The sequence below is a fragment of the Rousettus aegyptiacus genome, unplaced genomic scaffold (genome assembly GCF_014176215.1).
Source record: "Rousettus aegyptiacus isolate mRouAeg1 unplaced genomic scaffold, mRouAeg1.p scaffold_m13_p_7, whole genome shotgun sequence".
Classification (NCBI taxonomy): domain Eukaryota; kingdom Metazoa; phylum Chordata; class Mammalia; order Chiroptera; family Pteropodidae; genus Rousettus; species Rousettus aegyptiacus.
In genome coordinates, this window is record NW_023416310.1 from 18,549,145 (window position 1) to 18,561,461 (window position 12,317).

The following is a 12,317-nucleotide window of genomic DNA, read 5'->3' on the forward strand; positions in this document are numbered from 1 at the left end:
ACCCCTGAGCTACACATGTGCAGGGCATACTCTTAAGTAGCTCAGTTTAAGATAAAAGAACTCAGATGAGATTTGAGCAGCCACCCAAGAGACCGTGTTTAGTCAAACCAAGTTTGTGTTAAAATATAAAAGCCCAACACTTTGGAGCAATATAACCAAAATTATACTCAACAGTAGAACATTGATGATATGTAGGGTACCATTCAGAATTACTCAGCGAATGAAGAAAATGTGAACCACGTACCAGAGTAAAGACAGTCAGTGGAGACTGACTGCGAAATGACCTAGATGTTGGAATTAGCAGACGACGAGTAAAGGAAAAAAGCTGCTTTAATTATACTTGGCGACATAAAGGAAAAATGCTCATAAAAGTCTCAAAGAGAGAGATTTGTAGAGAAAGATAGAAACTATAAAAAAGAACCGCATAGAAATCTTATACGTGAACATGGAATTTGTGAAATGAAAGTTCTCTGGATGAGATTAACTATTGAATGGAGATGACACAAGAGAATTTGAATATAGATCAATAGAAACTGTCCAGTCTGAAGAATAGAGACAAAAAAAGATAAAAATAATGAACAAGGCCTCATGGATATGTGGGACAGTATCAGAAGGCCCAATACGCATATAATTGGAGTGCCTGAAGGAGAGAAAATAGGGCAGGAAAACGTATTTGAAGAAATGATGGCTAAAAGTTTCTCCAACTGTATGAAAGTCATATGTAGGCATATGTCAGAGATACAGAGTTTGGTTCCAGACCACGGCAATCAAGCAAGTATCTCAACGAAGTGAGTCCTAATCTCTTTGGTGATGGAGGGTCTTGCCTTCAATTTGTAAAAAACACAACACGTGAAGTGCAGTGAAGCAAAGTGCAATAAAAGGAAGTGTGCACGTGTTTATGGATTCAGGAAGCACAGCGAGACCTGAGCAAGGTAAAACTGAGATGACCACGCCAGCGTATGTCATAATCAACCTGGTGAAGGTAAAACATAGAGATAATGTATTGATAAGGAACAAACAAAATGACATTAATGACTGCAAATGTTTCCAACTTCTCATCGGGCAGAAACAGTGGAACAGCATGTTTAAAGTGCTAAAAGAAAAATATATCAGCTCAGAATTCTATATTTAGTAACAATACCTTTCAAGAATTATGACCAAATGAAGACATTTTCAGCTGTCAGCAGACCTGTACTATAAAAATGCTAAAGATTCTTTAGGCCAAAATATGAAATAATTCCATATGGAAGCTCAGTGTTCTATATAAAGAGCATCTGAAATGGTAAACACTGGATAAATATAAAAGCATCATTTTCTTCAGTTTCTTTAAAATACATCTTTCTGTACGTGGCCTTTTCACGAGCACATGGTGTATTTAGCAGACCATGTGTTGGGCAGGTAAAACAAGCCTCAGTGAATAAAATAATGTCATAAGAAGTATACGCTCTTTCTACAAAAGAATTAAATTTGACACAAATAACTGTTAGTATCTATAAAAACTCCAAATATTTAGAAATCAAATAACGTATTTAGTCTATGGATCAATGAAGAAATCACAAAACAAATTTATGTATAAAAGTCAATTATTACCTAAATCATTGACTCAATGTTACAACAATTTTCTCATGGTTCCTTAAAGTAAAATTATTGCAACATTAGGGTAATGAGCAATTTTTAACTAGGGACACTACATGCATGACCCATAAAAGAAAATTTGACGTCCTTAAAATTAAAACCTCCCACTCTTGAAAAGACATCATTAAGAAAATGAAAAGACAGACTGAGAGAAAATATTCACAGTACATATATCTTGTAAAGGACTTGTATCCAGAATAAAATAATAATAATAATAATAGGACAAACAAATCAATTATAAGTGAACCAATAATTTGAACAGACACTTCACCAAAGATGTATGAATGACCAATAAGAGCATGAAAAATGCTTAGTATCATTAGTCATTGGGAAAATACAAATTAAAACCACAGGAAGACACCACTATATACCACTTAAAAGATTTGTAATACCATGTGGGGTAGTTGGAACTCTCATACATTGTAAGTGAAATGTAATGTTAAATGGTACAACCACTTTGGAATGCAGCTTGGCACTTTCTCAAACAGTTAATCATCAATTCCACCTCTAGGTATTTATCTATGAGGAATGAAAGTATATGTCTCCACAAAGACTCATACACAAATGTTCATAGCTATTTAGCCTATAAGAGCTTAAAGTGGAAACAACCCAAATGTCCATCAACAAGTGAATGATAAACTGCCTTATATCGATCTAAAGAAATAATTCTCAGCAATACAAATAAATGAAGTACTTGATACGTGCAACAGTGTGAGTGAATCTGAAACACTTGGTTTTTGAGTTAAAAAAGCCAAACTGTATGATTCTATTTAGTTGGAATTCTAGAATAGGCAAAACTAAATCTTAACAATTGAAAGTAGGTCACAGATTCATTGCAGAGAGATGCAAGGGATTTTTGGGTTGATGCAAGTTTTGTATATCTCGACTTCGTGGTAGTTACACAGGTGTATACATTTTTCAAAAACAGATCAAATGCTACAGTAAATAATGATTTTAATATTTTTATATCTATCTTATATTTCAATAAAGTCACTAAGAATAACCTAAAGGGGGAAACGCATATGTGTTATTTAGGGCTATAATATTTAAGATTGTTTAATTTATCAAAATAGATTTGTTTCAGTATAGATTAGTTCTTGTCATCAACTTGAGAAATACAACATAAAATACTCAACTACCTGATATGTTAAGTAAGGAAATGTAGAGGGAGAACAAATTTCTAGTAGGAAATTCCTCAGTGTTCACGTTGAGTATGAAGCATACTTCATTTTTAAGACCAGATCAGGCTAGTTTTTCCCAAATAATTTTGGAAACCTGTGTTTAAAAGAAACCCTAAATGTAAGTGGAGCTGTAGTTGGGGTTACTCTTGACCCTCAGCATCTAACACAGGTTGCTGATAATAAAATGTTTGTTGAATTGAATTTTTTCTCCTCATATTTAAGAATCAACATACACAACAGAGGGAAGCTAGGATGGATGTAAAATCTTTAGAGTTCATAGGGCAGAAAACTTTTGTATACAATAGCATAAGTAATTGACATCTAAAAGAAAGTGAGGTATTAACATATGATTTCAAGCAACTTCTGTTAATGGATATAAGAATAGTAGAATTTAATTATTTTAAATCTGTAAATGCCATTTTTAGTAGAGTCTGTATCAGGCCTGGAGATTAAACTATTGGTTGTATGGCAAAACATTATTACTTGAGTGAAAGATACACACAGGAATTCTTTGTATTAGTCTTGCAACTTTTCTGAAAGAGAAAATAACTTTGAAAATGAAAAGTTAGAGGAAAAAAAACCCACTGGCACAGAACTATACAGAAAATGAGCAAAGGCTATCATTGCCTATGATTAGATAACCATTCTTATTTTGGGCTGAAGATATAAGTGGGCTGCCTGGGACATACTCAGTCATCCATTAAACATCTGTCAATCTGCCTGTGTCCCTTACCGGGTTTCAACCTTGTGTCTTGCCCCGTATTGTCTTTAGTAGCAAAGAAAATAGGGAGGGGTTATGAAATAAACCTAAAGATATAGATTAAAATGGAAGAAAGGGGGGGGGAGGGAGAAGGAGTCAAAAGGGTCTAATATGCGGTGACAGAAAGAACTCTAACTGTGGGAGGTGAACACTCAGTGCAATATATACATGCCTTGCTGTTAAATCGCACACCTGAAACTTCCTGGATTTTGTTAACCAGTGTCACCATAAAAAAAAATTTTTTTTTTTAATCTAAAAATGGGTAGAAGTGGGGAGCAGGAATTAAAGAGGGGGGGAATCTAAAAATGATTTTGTGCAATAGCAAGATCATCTAAGTGTTATTCGTTAAACTATTTTAAAGAATAAGCAGTACTGATTTCATCGCATACATTTGACTTTTAAAGTGAATCTTATTATCGTTCATTAGGCTGGTGAGAAGCAGAATCAGTGATGACAGAGAGCATTAGTATAAGGTAAAGTTAAAAAAACCTTAAAGTAAAGCCCTTTGGTGGGGCTTACATTCCCCAGATAGGAGAAATATAAGGAACTTACAGCTGGAATGGTAATACATTTGATATTAAGACATCTTGTTCAAAATTATGGCTTTGTGGTTCTGCTTTTGGCCATCGTCAAAGCTGAAGCTCTTAGGCTTTTCGACATTCTGAATCAATATGGTGTTAAAAGATGAAAAATCCAGTTTGAAAATAATTTATACATTTTAAATAGGTCTGCTTTTCAGGACTGTGTGCAGGGTGCATCTGGTGGTGGCTGATGAACTGGCGTCTCCGGAATGCTGATCCCTTTTTTGAGGCAGCCAAATGACCAATAGCTTGATCTCTCTGGTGTCTGCTTTCTGTATGAAAGTTCGCAGAGCGTAGAAGAGAGCTTTGAAAGCGTTGTAATAGCAGGAGATCCAGAATCTCAGGATTTGCCAAGCATGCTACTAGATATGGTAGAAGAAATAACGGTATAAAACATAGGACTTGCCTTCCTGGAATTTTTAATTTAGCCAAGATCAGATAAACTTATGAAAATGTAATTAGCAATACAAGGCAGTTTAAACTACAAATTGATAGCACAGATAAATAAATCCCCTAACTTTCCAGAAAATAAGAACATATTTAGGACAGAGCAGTCAAAGAAGGCTTTGTTCACTAAGTGGGAGTTCGAGTCGGGCTTTGAAAGACAGCTGGGATTTAGATGGAGTGATAGCGTGAGCAAAGGCAAGGAGATGGGAAGGAGCGAGCTGTACTGGGTTTGTTTAGCTGTGCTGGAAGATTCCTTTAGGGCAATAGTGAGGCTTGGGGAAAATAGATTTGAGGCAGATTTTAAATTGTCTACAGAGCAAGGATAGGGAATTTGGCCTGCTATTCTACTTCATGGAGAATAATTTATAGACTAAATTTGGAATTTAAACTTATTGTCATTTGGTACTGATTTTAACAGTGAATGCTCTTTTAAATAGATCACCACGAAGGGAGAGTGATTCTGCTCTTTATAGTGTGTCTTTGTTCCTTGCTTCGTAAGGTCAGCTTGCCCTGAGTGGGCATCTCCCGATTTATGTGTGAAAAGCAGCCATCTGAAAGCTCCTTTGTGTTTAAAGGGGCAGACTGGCTGGCTGTCACACCTAGGATCCCGGTGACCTCTAGAAGGACATTATTTGAAACGTGCAGTGATGAGAATGAAAAGGAAATTTGTTTTTAATAAAAACAACACTCCAGATCTTCCTCTTTGGTGGTGTTCAGAATTTTTTTTTTTGCTACTTTTCTGGGAATGCGTATTATGTTGGGTATAGTCAGAAATTGTTAGCCAGGTAAAATAATGCCTGTGTGTATAGTGTGTCATAGTATTAAAATTTACTTTTTAGTGCGAGGTAAGGTGTTATTTACTGACTTTTTCATTTTAAGCAGATTTTAGTTTTTGACAGTTCCTTTTTTAGTATGAGTCCTAGCGCGGCTCAGGTGGCATATCTTAGAGTGATAAGCACCTACTGTGCCATGCAGAGCAGACTTCCTGTTGCTCTCAGACTATCTCACACTGCTTATCAGCGACTGCTGAAGTGGATTGATTCTTTAACTGAAGAGACATTGTAGCTATAAATAAAAGAGATATTACTAGAGTTTATCTCAGCGTTCACAATAATAATAGAAATAGTAAAGGGTATAGAAAAATACTACATGTGTAAAAGCCTACTGACTCACTGAGTCACCTTTCATAGAATTTGGTCAGTGAGATTTGAGGAAGGAGCGACATTTTCTCAAAACAGTCGCATGAGTGTCTGGTCTTTGCCTTGGTTCGGTGGGAATTCCATCGCGTAAGCCAGTGGCACAGTGTTCTTCGGCGTTGTCCTGATTCTCAAAGTGCTGCTAGTTGAACATACCAAATGTCTTAAACTTCTGTTTTTTACTGGATTTTTTTAGCCATATGCATAATTTAGTGAGCCGATATTTTATGAAACTACTTTTGTTAATAAATTCCAGGTAAAAATAAATGGACTTAAAAATGTAACCTTTGTAGCTGTATGGTTCCACTGATATGAGGTACCTAGAAGAGTCAGATTTGTAGAGGCTCAGCAGAGGACTGGGGTGGGGGTGATGTGTACTTCAGATGGTTAAGATGGTACCTTTTATGTTATATGTATATGTGGGAAAAGGGATAACACCTGCAATAATGCCAAACAACATCAAATTCTCAGGAATAAATCTATCAAAAGATTTATAAGACCACCATACTAAAATCTATGAAACATTATTAAGAGAAATTAAGGAAGAACTAAATATGGGAAATGCTATGTTCACAGAGAACTAAATATAAAATTTCAAGTCTTCTCAAATTAACTTACATAATGCACTCCTTAACAAAATCCCAACAGTTTGATTTTTTTTTTTAATTTTAATTTTTTTTTTTCCAAGTGAGGCAACCCTTGGTTGACCTCACAGATTGCAAGGACCTTGTTAGTTTACAATCCCTTATTTTTTTATTTTTTGTTTTTTACACCTGCAGCAACTGGTCTTCCTAGGTGGTCTCCCATCCAAGTACTAACCAGGCCCGATCCTGCTTAGCTTCCTAGATCAGACAGGATCGGGCTTGTTCAGGGTGGCGTGGCTATAGACAAGTTTGATTTTTTTGGTTGCTGTGGCTGTTGTTTTTTGGTTTTGTGGAACTCAAGCTGACTTTAAAGGTCATATAGAAATACCAAGGGCTAAGAATAGCTATGGCAGTGTTGAAGAAGAGCTGGAGTACTTATACTGCCAGACAGCAAGCTTTATTATGAAACTATATTAATTAAGACAGTCCTCAGCATATGGTGGTCCTTGGACTGGCAGCATCAGCATCACCTGAGAGCTCGTGAGAAATGGAATTTCTCTGGCTCCACCTCAGTCCTTAACTGAATCAGAATCTCTGGGGCTGGGGCCAAGGAGGCAGCTTTTTAACAATCTCTGTAGATTATTCTCATGTACTTAAAGTTTGAGAAACACTGAATTAAGACATTTTGACGTAAGGAACTACAAACCAATCACAGTTCATCTGATTTATGACAAAGTTAGCATTACAGAACGATGAGGATGGGGTAAGCTTTTCAATAAATGGTACTAGATGATTTATATCCATATGGAAGAAAACTGTCTTAACCCCTATATCATACTATATTTGCAGAAATCATTTCCAGATTGAATATGTAGAAGTGAAAAGCAAAACTATGAAGCTTTTAGATGAAAAATATAGAACATCTTTAAGACCTTAAGACAAACAGGAAAATAAATGATAAACTGGACTATATTAATATTAAACACTCTTTCTATCTTGCCAGCACATAGAATATGTTATATAAGTGTTATATAAGTGTTTGTCAAGTAAGAATAAGTAAATAAAAATTACCTTCAACAAAAAGGCAGAGGACTTGTATCTAGAAACTATAAAGAACACTTACATATTATCAAGAAAAATTCTGAAAATCCCATAGAAAAAAACAGGCAAAAAGACTTCAATAGGGACTTAAGAAAATGGTTATTAACATATTAAAGGTGCTTAACTTCATTAGTCATGAGAGAAATGCAAATTTGAACTATAAAGGAGTACTGCTACATACTCATCAGAATGGCTATCCATGCAAAAAATAGACAAGATCGTATGTTGTAAGGATGTGAAGCAGTAAGAACTCTCTCATGTTTCTGCTAAAAGAGTGTGAACCTGAGTAACCTTTTAGAAGCTTGGCAGTATCTATGAAAGCTAAATATGTTCATACTCTATGACCTAACAGTTTCACTCCTAAGTATATACCCAACAGAAATATTTGTATATGTTCACCTAAAGAACATGTCTTAGAATGTGCAGAACACATTTATAAGAGCCCCAAATTGGAAACTACCTAAATGCCCATTAACAGTATAATAGTTAAATTGTATATTTTTCAATGGAATATTATGGAGCAATAAAGTGAACTTTCTACAGTCGTACGAATGAATCTGTCAAACATAATGTTGAACAGAAGAAGACAGATACGAAAAAGAGGACTCTATGATTACGTTTGTATAAAGTAGGAAAGCATGCACACTGATCTTTGGTGTTAGAAGTCAGGTCAGTGGTTACTGTTTGCAGAGGGCAGGGGAATGGCGAAGACAGAGAGAGAACAAGCTGGACAATGGGAGGCTGGTAATGTCGATCTGGGTGCTGGTTACATAGATCTTCTCAGTTTGGGAAAACTCATGGTATATGTGTGTACGTATATATGTGTGTACACATATATGCTTTGATAAAGAGGAAAACCAGATCTAGTAGCCATGTCTATGCCACATGAAACTGAAAAATCTGTGGAAATAGTCACATAAGACATTCACATTCATTGTCAGATAAATTACAATGGTCATTCTTTCAATATTCTGAAAGAACAGTGTCTTTAAGAAAAGGAATGTTAATAAAGCACCCTTTCTCAGCACATTTAAATCAAACTAGAATTTCTTATATAAAAGTAAATAATTTCTTTCAGGCTGTTAACGAATTTGTTCCAGTTTCTTGTATGGATGTATTAAGTTTAGTTGTTGGACTATATCTTCCATATAGTCTAGGTGAAGACAGACCATGAACCTCCAAACTTATCTCTGCTAATGCTTCGCTTGGGAAGAATATGATTTATTTCTTTGAGCCTATCGATACTAAAAAGCATCAAGATTCAGGATGACCCATTATTTCTATATGAAAAAAAGTGACAATGTCTTGCAAAAAGTACAGAAGTGTCCATTACAGCTTATTCACACAGCAGATTTTTGCCATGTATCAAGGTGATTTTGTGGTTTTGTTTATCTTCTCAAAGAAAAAGAAATGTAATGATTATGGATGTAAGGAGTTTTCTTCTACAATAGAGATAAAAGAGTATGCTCTAATAATGGGCAACCAGTTTTTTCATTACTGCTGTCTGAACGTTTCACCAAATATCGGGATGGAGCTGCCAGATACCCTGACATTTACAAGGACGCGGTTTAATCACAGCGGGACATGGGAAAAATTCTAATAAATTGAATATTTGTGCACGACAAGAGCTTATTGCTGTGCACAACTGCTGTTCGCCGGTGCATCTAGCCAGCTAGTGTTAGCATTTTAGACTTTAAGGTAACTAACATCAATGGTTTTTCATGTCTGAGTCGCCAAGCTGGGCACTGGCAGGTTGAACACTGCTATAGGCCGTAGGTGGAATGGTCACAGCTTGACTCGCGCTTGGGTCGTCTGCCTTCTAAGGCAGTTGGCGGGGCGGAGGGTGGTGGTGAGAAAATCTTGGTTAGGAACCACTGTCGAAGAGGCTTTTGCAATTGAGTAGTTACCGTATTTCCCTCAGAAATTAACTCCCCAGTTATCAGCCTTTTAGTAATTTCTGTTATTTAGGACTAGTCCAGAATAAAATATTCAGAAATTTACAAGAGTATTTTTTGAGAAATGAGTGAATTATTGGAAACAAATTATAAATTATAAGAATTAGCAACATGTGATATTTTATATCTTCATAAAAAATTCTTTGGGGGGAAGAGAAGATGAGATGATTAAAAACAGGGTGTTCACTCTAGTTTTTTGTGTCCCGTTTTCTGTTCTAAGTCTTTGGCAACACTGAGCTCAAATTGAATGTAAGATTGCTCTGTCTTTTTAAGGACTTTGTCAGTGATGATTTTTTTTAATATATATGTTATTTTTTTATTGTAAAATATGCATACCATAAAATTTACCATGTTGGCAGTTTTTGAGTGTTCAGGTCAGTGGCATTGAGCACATTCGCACTGCCATGCAGTCATTGCCACTGTCCATCTCCAGAACCCTTTTATCATCCCAAACTGAAACTGTCCCCTTTAAACTGTCCTCATTCCCCCTCCCTGCCAGTCTCTGTCAACTGCCATTCTACTGTGTCCCTACGAGTTTCCCTATTCTAGGCAACTCATTTAAGTGGACTCTCAAAATATTTGTCCTTTTGTGTCTGGCTTATTTCACTTAGCATAATGTCTTCCATATTCATCCACATGTATCAGAACCTCCTTCCTTTGTAAGGCTGAATAATATATCAAACTGGATGCAGCAATAGGTAATCACTGGGGAAAGATGGTATCACTTAGGTTGGTGGCGGAGAAAGGCTCTCTGAGGAGATGGTGTTTAAGCTGAGATCTGAAGGGTGAGACAGAGCCAGCAGGAGGCAGTGGGGCGGGTCATTCAGGTCCAGAATTGAATGGAATTAAGAGCTGTAACCCTTGTTGGGGACACGGTAGAGCCTCTGGAGCAACTCCACCCATCCATCTGGACAGATGACAACTTGAGTCCTCACCAGTGGAGCTGGCATGCTGCATAGGTAGTTATAACGGTTGGTGTTCTCTCTATTGGGTTTGCTTGCTGAACTGTTAGACTGGAAATTTTTTTAAAATACAATTTCTTCCTAAGGCAGTAGAATGTTATAGCACATACCCTGTTTGGTTTCTTTTTCTTTACCTAATTTCCCATATTATGATTGATTCTTACCTTGTGAGCACCAGTGTTTTATAAAATATATTAAATATAGCATATCTGCAATTATTTACCTGCTTTCAGAAAAACATTCCCAAGTCTTTGTACCTCCCAGCCAAATGCACATAAGATAAATGCATTCTTCAGTGATATCATTATCCAATCAGTTTCTTCTTTAAAGCTTTTCAAATGTCTTTTTGCCAGATTGCATTTTACTTTTAGCATTTAGTGAGAATGTCTTGCTTGACCTTCACGTAAAAATCTCAGGCAAACTTTGGTTCTCGTGCCAGCGTAGAAAACAGTCTGACTTTGTGGTTTTTTCTGAGGACAATATCTCCCCTCTGGTGTGCAAACCTTCTGAAAGCTGTGGGAGATGGGAGTGGCTCTTCCTGGTCACAGAGGAGAAAAGTGAGGTCACTCACTGCCCAGGGTCACATAGCTGGGATTCTGATCAAGTTCTGCAGATTAGGAGGCTTTTCCCATTGTTCTGTGGAGCCCTGTCCTCAGTGCTCTTCCATTTTGTTGTCGTGAGGTCACAGGTGACAGTTCCTTTAAGAAGATGAAGAGAAAAAAGATAGTGATGCCACCCACTGCAGGTAGTGGAATCAATTTGCAGATTTACTTAATGAAAAAAGTTTTTCTTCAGAAATTCTCAAGATCATGTTTGGCAATAAAATCTTCTGTCAAATAGTGTTACACATTTTAAAAAATACAATTTTTAATGTCCTCTATTTCATCGTTTATGCCCTGTACTGCGATATATATACCTGTTTATGTTGGTAAATTCATCCTATTTTTAGATTTAAGTAATGGAGGCTAACAAGATAAGGTTATGCACTAATCTTGTAAACTGTATTTCAAGGAAATAAAAATATTTTAATTCGCAGCATTAGTTATAGAATAAGATTATGTAATTGACATTGCATTAGACTATAAGTTCAATGAGGGCAGGGACCTTGTCTGTCTCGCTTGCTGGGGCCTTATGCCACTGCATTGTACTGAGTGCGTGGTCAAGTACATTAACTAACAAACACTTCAGTAAGACCCTGCTCTTTGGCTTCTCCTTCTCCTCTCCCTTATTTGTGTATTCTTTGCTTATTCCTCTTTTCCCACAATCCCTTTAATAAAGCCATCTTCCTTACTGACTCCTTTCCTTGTGAGTACTCCACCAGTATTTCCTGGGTAGTATCACCTACTTCCTGGAGGTAATCATATCTTAATTCACAGTTTAAATGAGCACAAGTTCATCTAGAGAAAGTGCGGAAAAGCCATATAAAGATGTTCTGGGGATCAAGAGACCAAGTGTTTTAGCTTTCGCTACTAAAGAAGGTGTGACATTGAGCAAGTGATTTGACCCGTTGGTGCTTCATTTCCTCTTTATCGTAAGGGAGTTGGCCTAGATTCAGAGTCGAACATTCGAATACAGGCCCACCTCGGAGATACTGTGGGCTCCATCCCAGACCACCGCGATAGAGTGAATCGTAATCTTTTTGCTGGCGGAGGTTCTTGCCTTCAATTTGTAAAAAACCACAACATTTGTGAAGCACAATAAAACAAGGTATTCCCGTACTCAGCTCCCAGACGACGGGTTTGTTCTCCCTTTTCCCTTCCTTCACTGTGTTCTGTACTGAAAGCTGTTGCTGCAATTGATCACTCAGAGTCAGTATTGGATTCTGAATCATCAGCAAAGAGCTTAATTGTGTTCATACACCGAGCCGGTCCTGGTGTATCACAATACATTTTGCCCCTGTTTTCACTCACCAAAA

At 36.8% G+C, this 12,317-nt stretch overlaps 1 protein-coding gene and 1 pseudogene across 2 annotated transcripts in view; one reads left to right on the plus strand and one right to left on the minus strand.

Moving 5' to 3' along the window:
- Positions 1-12,317, plus strand: part of TTC27 (tetratricopeptide repeat domain 27) — a 127,548-nt gene that overhangs the window by 42,324 nt on the left and 72,907 nt on the right. The gene's annotated exons all lie outside the window — the stretch shown is intronic.
- On the minus strand, positions 6,571-6,689 carry LOC118605674 (annotated as a pseudogene).